We start from the raw sequence: 19,107 nt of genomic DNA, 5'->3' as shown, positions 1-19,107 counted from the left end.
CAGGCAACCTACACAATGGGAGAAAATTTTTGCAATCTTCTCATCTGACAAAGGGCTAATGTCCAGAAACTACAAAGAACTCAAACAAACTTACAAGAAAAAAAGGAAACAACCCCATCAAAAAGTGGGCGAAGGATATAAACAGACACTTCTCAAAAGAAGACATTTATGCAGCCAACAGACACAAGAAAAAATCCTCATCATGACTGGCCATCAGAGAAATGCAAATCAAAACCACAATGAGATACCATCTCACAGCAGTTAGAATGGTGATCATTAAAAAGTCAGGAAACAACAGGTGCTGGGGAGGATGTGGAGAAATAGGAACACTTTTACACTGTTGGTGGGACTGTAAACTAGTTCAAGCATTGTGAAAGACAGTGTGACAATTCCTCAAGGATCTAGAACTAGAAATACCATTTGACCCAGCCATCCCATTACTGGGTATATACCCAAAGGATTATAAATCATGCTGCCATAAAGACACATGCACACGTATGTTTATTGTGGCACTATTCACAATAGCAAAGACTTGGAACCAACCCAAATGTCCATCAATGATAGACTGGATTAAGAAAATGTGGCACATATACACCATGGAATACTATGCAGTCATAAAAAAGGATGAGTTCATGTCCTTTGTAGGGACATGGATGAAGCTGGAAACCATCATTCTCAGCAAACTATCGCAAGGACAAAAAACCAAACACCATATGTTCTCATTCATAGGTGGGAATTGAACAATGAGAACACTTGGACACAGGAAGGGGAACATCACACACCGGGGCCTGTCGTGGGATGGGGGGAGTGGGGAGGGATAGCATTAGGAGATATACCTAATGTAAATGACGAGTTAATGGGTGCAACACATCAGCATGGCACATGTATACATATGTAACAAACCTGCACGTTGTGCACATGTACCCTAGAACTTAAAGTATAAAATAAAAAAGAGATGGGTGAGCGAGAAGCAAGATAAGCAGAAGTTGAGGAGCAAAAACAAAAGTGAGATGGAGTAGTGAGTAAAAGCTTGGCAGGATCCAGAGCAAACCAGTAAGGGGCAGCTCCTCAGAGATAGGCATGGGTATGAGAGAAAAAGTAGCCTTAAAATGACCCCATGTGATAATCAGCTCATTAAAGCTAATACATATGGACTGCATGTCATGGGTGTACTTAAAATTATGGGATGGAGGTGACCCGGAAGCACACAGGGGCCAAATAACTAAGCAACCCACCTATCAATCAGAAGGCACATGCTGGGTAGAGACTAGGCAGCTCCAGGAAGAGGAGAAAAACAAAACAAAACAAAACAAACAAACAAAAAAAAAACATATAAAAAGACCCAAAGCCCAAAGTTCACCAAACTGAGGCTGATCTCATTTTGCAGAAGTTATCCCATTTTCCCCTCTCTGAGACTGTTACTGTGCTCAATGTCTTTTGCTGCTTTGCTATGTGTGTGCGTGTCACGTCCAATTCTTTGTTCCAGACACCAAGAACCTGGTACTTCACAACACCAGCCGGTAACAAAGATATGTAAGCTTGGGAGGGAGGAAAGAAAGAAGGGAGCAAGAGGAGATTCAGACATGAGATGCATTCACCCTATGAGGTGAACCCTGGTCTCCAGCGTGGGAGTTAACAATTCTATTACTGAACCAGCAATGCTCCATGTGGTATAACCTATCATTTTTGTTTGTTTGTTTGTTTTGTGTTGCTTTTTTAAAAAGAGAATCTCTAGTGCTATAGGCAGGCATGAGGGGACAGGGAGGGTGGAGGTGGGAAAGTTCTATAATAGGCTTACACAGATGTCTTGGAAAACAGAGCTAACAAAGCAACAGGCACTTGAAGCAAAGGCCTGCCCTAAACCTTCCACTGTGTGCCAAGGGAAGAAATATTGGAGTGAAATTTTCACTTTCTCTCTTGTGTAGATCTCTGTTAGGCACAAAAGTTTGGATGACAGTCATTTTGATTCTTAGACTTTACTAGATACTCCAAAGACGCATCTGAGGAGAAAATGCCACTCTGGGATGACTATGCCACTTGACACACAAAGAGAGTGTGGTTAAGAAAAGAAATATTGGAGTGAACTTTCACTCACTCCCACTTTTATAGTTTTCTTAAAAACATGAGTTTAGAAGCAAGATACTTGGCTTTTTCACATGACTCAAAAGAGGTATAGATGAAGAGAAGCTTGCTCATCCCACAGATCTTCTGGAGTATCCTGGACACATCCCTAAATCTCCAGCTCCTGGGTCCTTGAAAGCTGGTTTGTCTCAAGGTTGGGAAGAAAGGGTTTGGAAAGCACCAAGGCAGGAGTTGGCAAGAAGATTACCTCATCAGTGAGGAAATGAAATTTCCAGAAATTTTCGCCAGATCGGGACCAGAGACAAAGGCCTGGGTGAATTTCCTATGCAAACCAAGGAAAAGGGAAGCCTGTAGAGGGGTATCCATGTAGAGATGAATGGCGCGGTGGAGACAGTCTCACCCAGAGGTGTGCCCAAACACCTAGTTACTTAACCTTGTCAACCACCTTGTCATCAGCACCTTCCGTGGGTCCGTCGGTCTTCCTGGAGGGATTCTGTGTTCCTGGTATTGTGTGTCAACAGGTGTTAGCCTGATATTTGTATTTTTAATGAGAGAAAACAAACTACAGAATTGGTGAGTTTTGCTTTTATTCTGGTTTTGCTTTATACCTCTTGGATGCTCCTTCCAAAGGATTCCAATTTGAGGAACACTGGGGTGTGACTATGGTGGACAAGGGGTGGTTAATTCTCATCCAAAAATCTTTGGCGGATTCCCGTGCTCTCCCGCTCCCCAGTCCAACAGTAGTTTAAAACAGAAGATCAACATTTGGAGAGTTGTTTTTCTCTGCATTCTAAAGATAAACTTGAGTAATTCAATTCTAAAAGTTTCCTTATTCTGAGGTTGTCTTTCTATATTTTGAGTATAAATCCACGGTCATACTATGTTGGACCCACCAACGTTCTTCTCTTCACTTGTTTATATGTAAAGTCTCTTTGTAATCTCAGAATTTCCTGAGTAAACTGGGAACTGTTATACATAATTCTGTGTTTTTGAGCATTCTTTTTTTTTTTTTTTTTTTTTTGAGATGGAGTCTCGCTCTGTCGCCCAGGCTGGAGTGCAGTGGCCAGATCTCAGCTCACTACAAGCTCCGCCTCCCGGGTTCACGCCATTCTCCTGCCTCAGCTTCCCGAGTAGCTGGGACTACAGGCGCCCACCACCTCGCCCGGCTAATTTTTTGTATTTTTTAGTAGAGACGGGGTTTCACTGTGTTAGCCAGGATGGTCTCGATCTCCTGACCTTGTGATCCGCCCGTCTCGGCCTCCCAAAGTGCTGGGATTACAGGCTTGAGCCACCCGCGCCCGGCTGAGCATTCTTTGTAAACAGGAATCAGGATTGGGGGTGGGGAAGGAGGAAGGAGTAGGAGTGCTGATTTGTGTAGTGGAAAATCATACATTACTTCGGTAACGGTGCAAAGGTTTTAAAAATTCTTAGCGTCCCCAGATTTCCCCTTATACTGTTTGCTGAAGAAAAGTATGTCCTTGACTCACTTCCTTACCCTCTCCTGGTAAGAAAAGGGGTCCCCTCCTGCCTCAGTGTCTCTGTCTTCCTGGGGTTAAGAGAGGTGCATCCGACTCTATCTACAAAGTACTGGAGAGGAGGCTAGGTCTTTCCCATGGGCTGGGGGCCTGCTGTCCCAAGGAAGACTGGGGAGGAAGAGGAGGCAGAGGCGGAAGAGGAAGCCGGCTGAGATGTGTGAAGCAGCTCTTGGCCACAGCGGTAGGGAGAGGGCGCGCGGGACTCAGGAGCCTCCATGCCGAGCCAGGCCTCAGGAGCAGCTGCCTTGTTCCTGGAAGCGGCGTCTCCATCCGTCTTGTCTCCAAAGACTGTAGGGAGACCTTCTCATCCGGTGGGAAAGACACATCTCCCATGCTTTCCCACCACGGATGCCTTGTGTCCCTTTTCCTGCAAGTGTCTGACCGCCAGCCTGAGGGGCCTGGGGCTGCAGCTGTTTCACACTGGGTGGAGGCTTCCTGCTCGCAAGCCAAGAGCCGCGCTAGGAGGCAGGAGTCGGGAAGTTGTGTGCAGGCCTGAAGGAGACCCAAGCTCTGGGTCAGGCTTTTTTTTTTTTTTTTTGCCAATAGACAAATTCAGGGTGTAAAACACAGTGAGCTCACATCTGTCTGTTCGTGAGCTTCAGTGAGAACAACAAGGAAGGCCCTCAAGATCCCTAGGAGGGCAGCGAAGGGTCTCTGGCTGCGTCAGAAGAGAGTGTGAACCCAGGCCCCGGGTAGCATCGACACCACCGCAGACTAGGACTCGGCGTGTGGGGAAATCGCAGGGGTCAGCGCAGCCGGAGTGCGGTGGACTAGCCTTGTTCAGGGAGAACCCCCTTCCTGACTATGGTCTGTCCCCCACCAGGTAAGGGGAGAGGAAAGACAGCACAGCTTCCTCTGCCCTAGCCGGACGCTCGGGGTCACCACCTTCCCCTCTGCTTGCCCGTCACCATTCTGCCAAACCACTCTCTGCCAAAGATTCCACCGGCAGTCACCCACAGGACAACCCAGGCCTCCTTTCAGCAGCGGCTCCCGCCCGGCAGCCACCGCGCCCTCTCACCCCCGCGGTTCTGCCCGCGGCCTCTGCTGAGTCTGTGCACTTCACCTCCCTGGCTCCCGCTCTCTCCTGAGCTTACAGTGAACACGGGGTTCGTCCCAACCCTTCTTGGGAGTACTGAATGGAAAAGGGGGAGCGTGCGCAGTTGCTTGGTAGAGTGTGACAGACATTGCGGGATTTGACTGTGGTACCATCGCTTTGACGTCATAGTGATTTTTACACCTGCCTTCTGCTTAGGGCACCAGCCACACTTTTCCATGTGTGTCAACTCCACCTGCTGTCTTTGTTGGAACATCGCTCCCCTCTACCGCTAAATCAACAAACTGGCGGTCCTGGAGGACCTCACCGGCCGCTCACCCCCCTCCCAACCTTGCGGACATCTCCTCCGTTCGCCTCTTCCTAAGGCCTAAGAAGCACAAGTACGAACGGAGGTGGGGAGGCTCAGCTGACCGCTTGTGCCAGCTGACAATGTATGGCACGCACAAACGCCACAGCTGGGCTTAGCCTCTCTCTTAGTTATTTGCAGCTCAGCCCAATCGGCGCCTCCAGGAAGGCGGAGGCGGCAAAGACGGTGGGCTTCTTGGGTGCAGCTCCACGAGGGCTGGCAACCCTGCACGGCGGTGTACACCCGAGGGAGACGCTCTCTAAAGCCCCTTCTGCGGATGATGGACACGGAGATAAATAAAAGCGGTGTGTCGTGAGAGGCCGTTCAGCTGGACTTGCCCTCCTTCACCAGGGTTTGCACCTCGCAGCGAGACTGTTCTGCCTCTGGCCCTTGGAGCAAGCTGGCTGACAGCCGAGTAAAGAAAGATTCCTGGGGGTGGGCGGTCAGTGCAAAACAATTTCCTGACCAGTAATCGCACTGGGGGTGCGGTGGTGGAAGAGCTGAATCCTAACCACTAGACCAGTAGGGGCGCACGGAAGGGACTTTCTCAAACTTCTTGCCATATTAGTGATTGTTTCCCTGTGCGCTGGGAGGACTTGGGACTTGTGGGCGTCGTTGGTCGCTCCTGGAGTCTTCTCACAAGGCTTTTCCCTTCCTCCTTTCTCCAAAAGAGAAGCCAGCAGGCGATGCACCCAGCACTCCGCGAGGTCCGCAAAGGCCACGAGTCCCGAGTTCTGGAGCGAGTTGCAGCGTCCAGGCTGCACCTGACCACTGACCTAGAGATGTACCTTTGCGAAGCGGCAGCGCCTGGAGAAACAGTCGTGGGTGGCCGGGGCCAGAGCGCCGCACCGGGTAGCCAGGAGCAGGCAGGAGCGAGGAGGCTCCTGGGATGAGACCCGGTCACCCCGAACATCAAAAAGGACTCAGACCTTGGCATCCCCAACATCATAAAGGACTCACACGCATGTGGAAACCGAGACGGGCTGCATGGAAAACTCCTTCCAGGGAGAGACTCCGTGGCCCTCAACTGATCTCTGACCTTCCCCTGCAATCAGTGACACCTGCCATTTTCCCATCTTAGGCGAAGGCAATGCTACTCTTCTTTATACTCTGGGCAAAACTCCGAGAGTTTCCTCTGATGCTGGAGTTTTTTCCTCATATCCAAGATCCAACTGGTCGCCAATTCGTGATTTCCCATTGGCCAAGTGGGTAGGCACTGATCTACAGGCGAGTTTCTCCACCTCCCCGGAATGGCTACTTCGGGGTTGGGGAGGGGCCCTCCGGTGGATTGTAAGGTGTTTAGCAGCATCCCTCGCCTCCTCCGCTGACTAGAGAGATGCCAGGGGTTAACATTCTCCCTCCCGGCTTTCCCTAGTCGTGGCCTAGTGTCCCAGCAGGGATGGGGGAGGCATGTGAGGGTGAAGTTGCCGCCTGTTGAAAACCATTGGTATACATAGTCCTGCCCTCTGAGCTTGTGCAGAGGACTCTCCAGATAAAGGCTCAGGGGTCCATCCAGCTCTAGAACTCCTCACTCCCCCGCACAGTCGGACCTTAAAATTGGAAGGTTTTAACATCTGAACATCATGAGATTCTACCTTTAGGTCTTTTCTTCCGTTCTGTCTGCCAATTCGGCCTCTTCTGAGTGTGTTGACCAGGGCCAGCCAGGCAGAAGGGTGGTTTCACTCAAAGAGGATCCTCTGGCCCCTCCTAGAGCTTCAGGCCTGTTTAGGTTGGGCCTGCAGAGAAACATTAGGGACCACTTCCTTCCACATCCTGGGGAAGCAGGTGCACAGTGCACAGGTAAGAAGAGGATTTGACTGCTGTTCTGGACTCCTGGCGCCAAACCTTCACCCAGGCTCCTGCTGGTCCAACTTGCTGGTAATTAGGTCTTCCGTCTGCCTGAGCTCCCGAGACACCCAGGCCCGGAAGGACACATAGGGGAAACCAGCTACTCACTTCGGTCCTGTCCCCAAGGGATCCCTTTCTGACAGGAGTCCTGTCCTGTTGAGGAAGAGGAAGAGAGATCAAAGGAAAGAGAAGAAAAATCGTGTGAGGTTTCAGGATCTAAAGTTAACATGAAGTTGACCTAACCTTGTCTGGAGGTCCTCCTGTGGCTGGCAATGGTGAGTCGAGTCCCCATCTTCAGTTTGTCAAAGTGGACAAAGCCTACGACAACGGCCAGTACCAGCTACTAGGCATCCCCAGTCTTTCCAGTTGGTGGTACTGGAGCTTTCTTACGCAGGATTTCCGTGGATTCCAACGGTACAACTAAAGAGCTTTTGTTGTTCCATCTGCTCTTATTTGAAGAAAGGGCTGATATGTTGAGAAGCACTTAGGAAAACCACTTTCGTAAGAGTATAGTAACTGTTGCTGAGACTGTCACATTCTCCTTCCTCCTCCCTCTTCCTAGAAGTGTGCAATGAAAATTAGTCCCCACGTTGGGCCAGTTGTGCTTTCAATGCACAGTTGTCAGAACCTAAGGGAACTCTAGGAGTTTCCAGGATGAATAGTTGAAGTATAACACAGTCATTTTTATTTACACGTGCATTCCAAAAACACATTGGACAAACACATCCAGTTCACCTATGCCAAACTTACAAAGATGGGAAAAGAGGGACTACACACAAACAAGTGAAAGATGTAATCAAATGGCTTTTAAATATCTGCTGTTTCCGCTGAAGGTCTTCTTCTCTGGATACACCTGTCAGTGTCTTCTCTTTCTCCAAAGACATTCAAGTGCCAGACCCTGAAATCAGTTTTCTGGCACCAGTTTGTTCTTCCCCATTCTGTATCTCTGCCCCTCCACTCTCTTCTTTCATATGCAGGAAAGTTCAGCTCTCCCTCACTTTCTAATTTGCAACATCCCACTCAAAGAACGCAATGACTAGCATCAAAAATTAGACACCCTCCATGGGACTCCTTCTCTGTCTTAGTTGGAACTTCTATAACAATGTACCATAAACTAGGTGGCTCATCCACAACAGACATTTCTCACGGTTCTGGAGTTTGGAAGTCTAAGATGAAGGTGCCAGCATGGAAGGCTTATGGTGAGGAACCTCTTCCTGGTATGTAGGCTGCCATCTTCCCACTGTATCTTCAGGTGGCTGAAAGAGGGGGAGAGAGTGCTTCAGTGTCCCTTTTATAGGGGCACTAATCTCAGGAGGACTCCACCATGTGTATCTAATTACCTCCCAAAGGCCCCTCCTCCTAATTTTAACACATTTCCTGGGGTGGGCGGGGCAAACTTAGGGTTTCAACGAAGGCATTTTGGGGGGACACAAACATTAGGTCTCCTGTGATCTTTCTAGAAGAAGAAGAAATTATAAATGACCCAAAGCTTTGAAACAAAGAAATTATAAATAACCCAAAGCTTTGAAATAAAGAAAACTTTTTCTAAGATTTTAAAAGGCCTAAAATGTGAGCTTCCTCCCAACCAATCCCACCACTAAAATCTGGACTCTGTGCTGAGTGTTATGAACTTTTTGCATGTTCATCCTCCCTGTAGACAACCGAAGATTTATTCTCTCCGGAGGGTAGAAGAGAAGATCTATTGGGAGAACATGCCCCCAACATTTCAAATAGAAATGTTCTTTCTATTTTCTGTAAGTGACAGCTGGCTGAGAAATAAAGAGAGACAGTACAAAGAGAGGAATTTTACAGCTGGTCTACCAGGGGTGACATCACATATTGGTAGGACCATGATGCCCACTTGAGTCTCAGATCAGCAAGTTTTTATTAAGGGGTTTCAAAAGGGGAGGGGGTGTAAGAATGGAGAGTAGCTACAAAGATCACATGCTTCAAAGAGCAAAAAGCAGAACCACTGATAAGGGTGTAACAAAGATCGTATGCTTCTGAGGGAACAGGGCAAAGGGCAAATGTAGAACCACTGATAAGGGTCCAACAAATATCACAGCGCAAAGGGCAAAAGCAGAACCACTGATAAGGGTCTATGTTCAGCGGTGCGTGTATTGTCTTGATAAACATCTTAAACAACAGAAAACGAGTTCCAGTGTTCAGCGGTGCGTGTATTGTCTTGATAAACATCTTAAACAACAGAAAACGAGTTCCAGAGCAGAGAACCGGTCTGACCACAAATTTACCAGGGCTGAGTTTTCCCAACCCTGGTAAGCCTGAGGGTTCTGCAGGAGACCAAGGCTTATCTCAGTCCTTATCTCAACTGCAGAAGACAGCCATTCCCAGAGTGACCATTCATAGACCTCACCCAAGGGACACATTCTTTTCCCAGGGTATTAATATTAATATTCTTTGCTAGGAAAAGGATTTAGTGATAAGTTTCCTACTTGCACGTCTGTTTATAGGCCCTCTGCAAGAAGAGAAATATGGCTTTTTTTGCCCGACCCCACAAGCAGTCAGACCTTATGGTTGTCTTCCCTTGTTTCATAAAAATCGCTATTATTCTGTTGTTTTTCAAGGTGCACTGATTTCATATTGTTCAACCACACACATTTTACAATCAATTTGTACAATTAACACAATTATCACAGTGATCCTGAGGTGACATACATCCTCAGCTTATGAAGATAACAGGATTAAGAGATTAAAGACAGACATAAGAAATTATAAAAGTATTATTTGAAAACTGATAAATGTCCATATTAAGATAAAATCTTCACAATTTATGTTCCTCTGCTGTAGCGCCAGCTGGTCCCTCTGTTTCAGGTCCCTGACTTCTGGTAACAAGGATCCTTGGCCCCAAGGGGGCAATCAGCATAGATGAGCGAAGACTTGCGTCCCACACTGAAATGAGAGGGATGAAGTGACAGCATATCTTGATCTATGTGATGGTTACATGAGTTATGACCTATTTCCAAGCTTATTATGCTGTGTGAAAAAGAACAAAACCAGAGGACTTGCACAACCTGACATTCAGACTCACTCTAAGCTGTTATAAACAAGGCAGTGTGCAAGCGGCATTGGGAGACACAAATACTTCAACAGACTGACTTGGGAGACCTGAAACTGACCCACAGCTATAAGGTTCATAGGTTTTTCATTTGTTTGTTAATTTCTTTTTGTTTTCTGAGAAAGGATCTCACTCTGTCATCCAGGCTGGAGTGCAGTGGCCAGATCTCAGCTCACTGCAAGCTCTGCTTCCCACACTAAAGTGATCCTCCTGCCTCAGCCTCTTAAGTAGCTCATACTACAGGTGCATTTTAGTACTCACGAGGCTTTGCCATGTTGCCCAGACTAGTCTCCAACTCCTGGACTCAAGAGATCCACTGGCCTCAGTCTTTCACAGTGCTGGGATTACAGACATGAGCCACCATGACCGGTCACTGGTTTTCAATACAAGCCATTCAATGGGGCAAAGGAAATAGTGTATTTACAATATTAAGAAGTTTTCTGGCGATCAGGACATTAGCAGATGCTAAGCTTGCTGTGGTCAGGAGATGAATTTGAGATGTCATAGATTTAGACATTAAAACGAAACCAGAATGTTATTGGAAGAGAATGTAGCAGAATACATTTCTACCTTAAGAGATAACAGGAAAAAACAAAGCAAAGTAGAATTTCACCAAAGTTATCAACTTCTGCTCATCAAGAATCACCATGAGAAAGTGAGAAGGCGAGCCAGAGACTGGGAGAAGATAATTGCACTGTGTTTACCTGAAAAACAAAACGAAACAAAACAAAAAAACCTCAAATCTTGAATGTAGAGAGTACTTTTTAGAAATCAGTAATAAAAAGCCAACACAATTGAATTAGGGAAATTGCTTCGATAGCCTCTCTTTGCAAAGAAGGATTGCTAAATGGTGAAAGGCATTAGTAAATTTGCTCAACAGCATTACTCATTAAAGGAAACACAAATTGAAGCCATGATGTGGTACCGTTTTACATCCACCAGAACAGGTGTACTTAAAAGACAATAAACACCACGTGCTGTCAAGGGTGTGCAGCCAGTGGAACTCTCCTTGCTGGTGAGAAACCATTCTGGAAGAAACCATTTGGCCATTTCTAATAAAGTAAACATTACATCTACCCTATGACCCAACAATTCCAGTACTTGGTATTCCTCAAGGGAAATGAACACACGTGGCCACAAAAAGACTCACGCAAGAAGAATCTGCGTTCATCTTGTCCAGCAAGTGGAATGTGTTTCTTATCAGCAGGAGTAGAAGTCAGAACACTTCTGGTCACAGTCTTTTGGTATCAGAGTCACCAAGGAAAATACAATGTAATTAAGCACTTGACGGAAGAACAATGCATTATTCACACAGAGAGGAGACAGAGCGGGGTGTGGGCTCTGCTTCAGTCGTGAGCGTTGGTTCCCCATGGTCAGCAGGTCCCTCCATTTGGCCTGCACACACAGCCTCTTGAGAAGCAGAAGAAAGGGTCCTGCCCCCTCCCCTCGGGGGTGGGGGTGGGGGAGGGCAGATACAACAGCTGACCAGGTGCCAGTTGCACATGTTTAAGTGGAACAAAGGGGTACACACTAAGTCTGATCCGGGAAAGATACTCCCACACAAGGAGGTGAGCCCAGCACCGGCTGTGAGGACCCCTTGTCTCTTGGGAAGGAAGTGCTCCAGGCCCAAGGCCCATTTCCACCAGGCAGAGTGGAGGTGGAAAGACTCCTGGCACGAGATTGTCTTTCCCCACACTTTCCTGTTGGCATACAAACTTGGCCATAGGCTTGGAGACAAGCCACTGTAGGCCACAACAAAGAGTTTCGAGTTTAAAGTCATTAAAAGCTTGTTGTCGTTTCATGTGTAACAGCCCAGTGACTGGAAAACAGGTTCTGATCACACCATTACCTTCATGTAAGCCACCACCACCAAGGCTGACTGGGTTATTTGCTCTGTGAGGCTCTGAGACAGGAGGGTGCATGTCCAGGGTTTCCCTTGGACTCCTCCCCAGGTTGATGAAGCTGTGAGGTGAGGTCTCTTTTCCTTCCCCTGACCTGCCCCCAGTGACCGGAAAAACGGTTCTGAGCACACCATTGCCTCCTTGTAAGCCACCAACAGGGCTGACTGTGTTATTTGCTGCGTGAGTCTAAGAAACAGGACAGAGTATGTCCAGGGCTTCCAGCAAAAGGGTACAACTGACTACCTGAACAAACGACGATGTCGTGACTCGGATTCGAACCGAGGTTGCTGCGGCCACAACGCAGAGTACTAACCACTATACGATCACGGCGAGCCACAGGCCAAGTGGCAATTCTGGGGCTTGCTCTAGTATCTTTGACGTCAATAGATTTCTATTATTAGGCGGATTTCTTCCCAGACAGCCACAGGGGGCTCCCGCTTTTCTTTCTTTCTTGCCGGCTCTGCTTTTCCCTCCCTTCCTCCCAATCCTCATAGGTGATGAGAACAATTCACATCTCTTCCACTCCAGCCTGGGCCTCCCTGCACCAGCCTCTCTCCGGGAGGTCTCTGTCCTCGTCCGCACGTCCTCTGCTTCTCTCCCGCCTCTCCGTATTTCTACTTTCCACCCTTCCTCTCCCCCGCCCCACCGACCGAAGCCGAAGTGAGAGAGGAGAGCGCAAACAGCACAGAGAGTCAGTGAAGGCGGAGGCAAGAACGGGAAGAGCCATCACTAGAGCCCACGGGGCGTTCTGCTTGCTTCCCTTGGGACCGACGCGCTCAGGCCTAGGGAGTCGCCGAGCCGGGCGTTTCCTGGGATGCTGGGTCTGACGCCTGCGAGGGGCAGGGCGGGGCGAAGGCCATTCCGCTGCCCTTCCAGCTTCAGAATCACCCAATGCACGGGTTTCAACCGTAGCCGGCAAGATGCGCCTCTCCGGTTTTCCGAAGCTTTGGAGCCTGCACAATCGTTCTACAAAAGGTGGTGGCTCCACCTAACATTGGATGGGCGCTTGCTCTGCGTGGTGATACCAGAGCGACAGCCGACTGTTCCTGTGTCGCAGTCGGGTGGTGCACTTGCTTCCAAGTCTGGAGATGGGTGGTTCGAGCCTGTTCTGTGGAATGTTTCTTGCATTTTAAAAAGGCTTAAACCGCTGGTAACTTTCTTCTATCCAGCACATGATCTCATGGAAACAGAGAACGTAAATCAATTTACGTTCTGGGATCTCTCTCTCTCTCTCTCTCTCTCTCTCTCTCTCTCTCTCTCTCTCTCTCTCTCGACGGAGTCTCCCTCTGTTTCCAGGCTGGAGTGCAGTGGCCAGATCTCGGCTCCGACTCCCTTGTTCAAGCAATTCTCCTGCCTCAGCCTCCGAAGTAGCTGGGCTTATAGGCACGCGCCACCACGCCCAGCTAATTTTTGTATTTTATTTGTTTTTTGTTTGTTTGTTTGTTTTTGGTTTTTGTTTGTTTGTTTGTTTGTTTTGAGACGGAGTCTTGCTCTGTCACCCAGGTTGGAGTGCTGTGGCCGGATCTCAGCTCACTGTAAGCTTCGCCTCCCGGGTTCACGCCATTCTCCTGCCTCAGCCTCCCGGGTAGCTGGGACTACAGGCGCCACCACCTCGCCCGGCTAGTTTTTTTTTTGTAGTTTTTAGTAGAGACGGAGTTTCACCGTGTTAGCCAGGATGGTCTCGATCTCCTGACCTCGTGATCCGCCCGTCTCGGCCTCCCAAAGTGCTGGGATTACAGGCTTGAGCCACCGCGCCCGGCCCTAATTTATGTATTTTAAGTAGAGACGGGTTTCACCATGTTGGCCAGGGTGGATTCGATCTCCTGACCTCGTGATTCGCCCTTCTCAGCCTCCCAAAGTGCTGGAATTACAGGCGTGAACCACCGCGCCTGGCGCTGGAGTGCTCTCTCTCTCTCTCTCTCTCTCTCTCTCTCTCTCTCTCTCTCTCTCTCTCTCTCTCTCTCTCTCTCTCTCTCTCTCTCTCTCTCTCTCTCTCTCCCCTCTTTCTCACTGTCATTCATTTAGCCCTTTCCATACACTTTCGAGGTTACATTGGTTCTGTGATTTTACTATTACATATAATGCTCTAGTCATTCTTGTACAGGCATTTTCAGTCACTAGAGGTGCAATTACTATAGGAAGAGCAATTGCTCTATCATAGTGTTCACACGGTTTTTATATAATTTCATTCTCTCTCCTCTGTTGGCTTATTAGCTATAACTCTTTCTTTTGTTATTTTAGTAATTGCCTTAGGGCTTAGAGCAAACCTTTTTAACTGATCACAGTCAACCTTCAAGTGATATTAAACCTCGCCTTCTGGCCTTGACGCTATTGCTGACATGCACTTTGCTTTTATGCATGTTATAAACCCCACAATCCATTGTTATTGCTTTTGTTTAAATGTTCAAATTTTTACAAAAGAAATTTACAAAATAAAAAAATACCTAGTATAGTTACCCATTTCTGGTGTTCATTTCCTCGTGTAGATCTGGATTTTCATCTGGTATTGGATTCCTTCTGCCTGGAGGACTCCTTTGACGTTTCTTGTAGTGTGGGTCAGCTGGTAGTGAATTCGTTCAGCTTTTGTACATCTCTAAATGTCCTTATTTCACTTCCACTTTTGAGAATTTATTTTTTCTGGCATAGTATTCTAGGCTAACTTCCCCTGCCCTCAGTACCTTAAAGATGTTGCTTCTCTGCTCTCGTGCATTGCTGCTCCTGGTAGAGGCCGGCAAGAGCAGAAAGGAAACTGATGCAATCCTCATCTTTGTTCCTGTGTATGTGCAATGTCTTTTTCTTCTGGCCGGATTTGAGCGATGTTATTTTGATGTAACTGGAGTGGTTTTCTTCATGTTTCTTGTGCTTTGGTTTCCTCAGCTCCTTGGGTCACTGGATTTATAATTGTTGTTATGATTGAGAAGTTTTCAGCTATTGTTTCTTCAGACATTGACCGGGCACAGTGGCTCACTCACACCTTTGGGAGACCAAGTAGGGAAGTGTTGAGTGAGGAATGAAATTCAAGACCAGCCTGGGCAACATATTGAGACCCCATCCCTAATAAAAATAACAAAGAAAGAAAATAAATGTTTCCTTTCCTCCCTGCTCCTTCTCAGGGACTCCCATTACTCATAATTTAGACCTCTAAAGTCTGCTCTACAGTTCACTGATAATCATTTCATTAAAAAAAAAAAATCTCTATTGTCTGTGAGTTTCATTTTGCGTATTTTCAATTATTCATGGTTCCATGTGCCCTGATCACTTCTTCTGCAATGTCTAATCTGCTGTTAATCCCATCCAGCGAATTTATCATCTCTGATATCACGGTTTTGGCATGATATCAGCTCACTGCAACCTCCTCCTCCCAGGTTTAAGTGATTCTCCTGCTTCAGCCTCCCAAGTACCTAGGACTACAGGCATGTGCCATGACACCTGGCTAATTTTTTATATTTTGAGTAGAGGTGGGGGTTTCACCGTGTTACCCAGGATCGTCTTCATCTCCTGACTTTGTGATCCACCTGACTCAGGCTCCCAAATTGCTGGGATTACAGTTGAGAGCCATGGCACCTGACTCCTTCCTTCCTTCTTTCCTTCCTTCCTTCCTTCCTTCCCTCCTTCCCTCCCTCCCGCCTGCCTGCCTGCCTGCCTTCCTTCCTTTCTTCCTTCCTTCCTTCCTTCCTTCCTTCCTTCCTTCCTTCCTTCCTTCCTTGCTTTCATGAGACAGGGTCTCACCCTGTAGCCGAAGCTGGACTTCAGTGGTGTAATCTTGGCTCACTGCAATCTCTGCCTCCCAGGTTCAAAGGATCCTCCCACTGCAACCTCCTGAGTAGCTGGGACTACAGGCACACACCACCATGCCTGGATAATTATTTGAATTTTTTTGGTAAAGATGAGGTTTCGTCATATTGCCCAGTCTTGTCTGAAACTCCTGAGCTCAAGAGATCAACCCATCTAGACCTCTCAAACTGCTGGGATTACGGGCACCTGTTTGTTTGCAGAGAGGAGCAGTGGGCAGACTTCATGCAGGAGAGTAATTCGGGCATCTGTTACTCGGTTTTGCGGGAGCCGAAGGCATCTCTTTACATGTTCTTAGTTTGACTTCAACAGGTGTGCCGATTTATCTTCCAATACATTTTTCCAACTCAGTGAGACAGCCTTTTCCTTAATGCTCTTGCCAGCACAGCAAAGTTTCCATACATCAGTCTGATGTACCAGTGAGGGGGTGGTGCCTTGCCTGACTTACCTAAGCAGGAGACGCAGCAGAAAGACATGGTGGACATTGCCCAGAGATAATCTCTGGCACATGCTCCACAGCCAAACCTCCAAGATGTTTAGAAAATCTTTCAATAATTGTAATTGTTTCCTCCGGTGATTTACTTAACTGAATACAGAGAAAGCTGGCTGGAGGGACCCTGAACTGCTTCTTGTCAAGAGGCTTATCAAATAGGAGAGGAAAGAATGGCTCCTTCTAGACATTTGTTCCTCTTCTCTTTTCTTTATGAGTTGCATTCTGCTTTTGTTGAATGCAAACGATCTACGGACTGTTCTCCCTTCTAGACAAGGGTGCATTAGCATGCTAATAACTACCTCTGTGTTATTCCTTCCTTGATGGTGTTTGTTTTGTTTTGTTTTTCTGTAAAACTCATCTCACTGGAGACAAATCTCTGGGGCCATAGGATCCTGCACCTGACCATGCTTCTTATGCAGACCTGGATTCTTGGAGTTATTGGTTCCCTTTGCCTTGGTTCTTTTGTTGACTCTCTTCAGCAAAACTGAACTCTGACTTTTACACCCTAAATCTGGCTCTTGGACATACAGGTGCTTTTGCTTCCCAACTCCTCCTCGACCCAGCCCAGCCTTTCCAACCTCTCCATCTGTGTCTGTGTGCCTGTGTCTGTCTGTCTGTCTCTCATACTCCAGGCTGTCCCTAGTATTACCCACTTTCTTCTCCTCCTCTTCAATGTTCAGGGTTTACCTTCCTCTCTACCTACAGAGTCCCACAGGCTGAGGGAGTGTCCCCTTACAGAGAGGGGAGCTCATTCCAGAAGGTGCCTTCTAGACTTGGAATAAACCTTACAAAGAACACCCAGGTTTGAAAAGCTTTTTCTATCTTCCCATTACCCGAATTATTCAAAGGACTAAAAGTGGGAAGTCCAGTAGAATTCTTGATGTCTCTCAGAAACCTGCATTGGAACACCTTCATTCACCGAGCATTGGGTGCTCACGAGGTGTGAAGCCTTGCTCTAGGTGAGTAGCTGCATGGTGAGCAAGTCCTGCCCCACCGAGCCCACATCTGGAGGCATCAAGAAGGGACCGGGCAGTGGGAACACAACCGGCTCGTGTCCTCCTCACGAGCGTTTCCCCATTCGGGCACAGGGAACACAAGCGGTGAGCACGACAAATAAAGCATAGCGAAGGATGGGGAAGTGGGTGACTTCAGACCAGGAGGCTATGGTGGTCACGTGCAGTGGGGCCGCTTCTGATAGGGGAAGTGCAAAAGGAGGTGTGGGCCGGGGAGAATGTCGTGGATCTGGCATTTCTGCATCTTGCCCCAACTCTCGCAGCCTGGTGTCAACTCAGAAATGTGCCCAACCACACGACTTCTGGCCTCTGTGTCATCATGCCCTCAGGCATCTAGAACCTATGCAATGGCACAAAGAAGTGAGGATGCACACCCTGGGGATGGGGGCATTTAATAATAGACAGGTGTCTGAGGCAGATGTCCTCAAATTTCCAGGTGCTACATGTCTCTTTGTGGAGCAATCAGGGCAGTCATCGGCAAAAAACTAAAGACTCATCCTGTTCCATCCAGAGGCGTAGTTAACCTTGTAACTGTTCTTTTCTGACCTTCATTCTTCCATGTCCAGATATATGGGGGTCTTTGTTGCCCATCTACTTCAAATTAGATGATGAAAATCCTGCCTGAAGGCTTAAGGGTTTGTTAGAAAAATGAATGTTGTTTACAAAAGCATTTTAGGCAAAAGCTCAGTTCTGGAGCTCCAGAACCTGCCTATCCCAAGCCCAATACACACCTCCTTTCTCTCCCTCCCTCCTCCTCACACCTGCCTTCGCTGATTCTTCAGGCTGCACATCTCTGAGAAGATGACAATCCCTAGCAGAAGAACAGGAGAACTTTGGACTCTTCTCTTCATGAAGCCGTAGACGCGAGCAGATAGCCTCATTCTGTGGCGGTGTGATTCTGAAGTCACTCAGGTTTTCTGTGCCTCCATTTCCACATTGTAAAATGGGCCCAATAGGAATGGGTTTCTGAATGGGTTGTTCCAAGTTTAAATAAGACACGGCAGTAAAACACTGAACCCCTGCCCTGATGCATAGTAAACACTCCAAGAGCATTAGCCATTATTACTATCATCATCATCGGTGGCCTCATGGTGGCTATTATCATTATCTACATCCATCTTTGAAATAATTGCATATTCTTTTAGGGTATGGAGGGATTGCAACATACAACGTTTCCTAAGTGGTGAACATTTATTGTTACAAACATTACTGCTGGGAACATATTTCTGCATTTTAATCATCACCTGTGTGTTTCTCTATCAAATCTTCCCACACAATTTGGGGATGTTGCAAAACGTGTTCCCTGACCGGGAATTGAACCCGGGCCGCGGCGGTGAAAGCGCCGAATCCTAGCCACTAGACCACCAGGGAAGAAGACGGATGCATCAATCTCCATGTCAGAGGAAAAAAGAAAAGGTAAAGATTAACTTTCTAAGAGGAGGAGAGCCCAAGTGAAAGTGTCTGTGAACCAAGCGGGGCTGCAGGACTGCAGGGCTCCAAGCAGTCACTGCACAGCTGCTCAACACCTCTCACCTCTGCCAGCCTGGCCGCTGCCTTGGGCTGTATTGAGGCCAGGCCACAAGGAAACTGAGCGGTGTTCCATTCTAGCCTAGCTGTAGCACGGTGTGAGGCAGAGCCAAGCACTTGCTCTCTTTCTGAGCCTCAGTTTCTTTGCCACCAGAGTGCAGACTTGGCTCTCAGTGAGTGATGAGCCCAGTCCTTCTGGTTCCTGATCTCTGAGCTGGCTCAAGGGGCTCCACCGATAAAGACATGTGTAGGGGTCCCCTTTTGCCTCCAACTAGCGCAATTAGCAGAGCATGAAACTCTGAATTGAGCGGTCTTTGGCTTGAGCTCCAGGTGCAGATTTAGGTTCGTTTTCTTTTGTTCTGTCACGCAATTCAATCGGTTCCGCAACTGTGCTCCCGGAGCGAAGAAGCCAAGTGGGCTTCACAGGACAGACCTCCTTG

General features: G+C 47.7%; 2 non-coding genes across 2 annotated transcripts; both read right to left on the bottom strand.

The window, feature by feature from the left end:
* Positions 1-12,100: 12,100 nt before the first annotated feature.
* On the bottom strand, positions 12,101-12,172 carry TRNAH-GUG. Its single transcript has one exon. It is a non-coding gene; the product is annotated as a tRNA-His (tRNA).
* Positions 12,173-18,439: 6,267 nt separating this feature from the next.
* TRNAE-UUC lies at positions 18,440-18,511 on the bottom strand. Its single transcript has one exon. It is a non-coding gene; the product is annotated as a tRNA-Glu (tRNA).
* Between the last annotated feature and the right edge of the window lie 596 nt (positions 18,512-19,107).

The sequence above is a fragment of the Rhinopithecus roxellana genome, chromosome 8 (genome assembly GCF_007565055.1).
Source record: "Rhinopithecus roxellana isolate Shanxi Qingling chromosome 8, ASM756505v1, whole genome shotgun sequence".
NCBI classification, from domain to species: Eukaryota; Metazoa; Chordata; class Mammalia; order Primates; family Cercopithecidae; genus Rhinopithecus; species Rhinopithecus roxellana.
The sequence above is the reverse complement of the archived record's forward strand: the minus strand, read 5'-3'. Positions and strand labels throughout refer to the sequence as shown.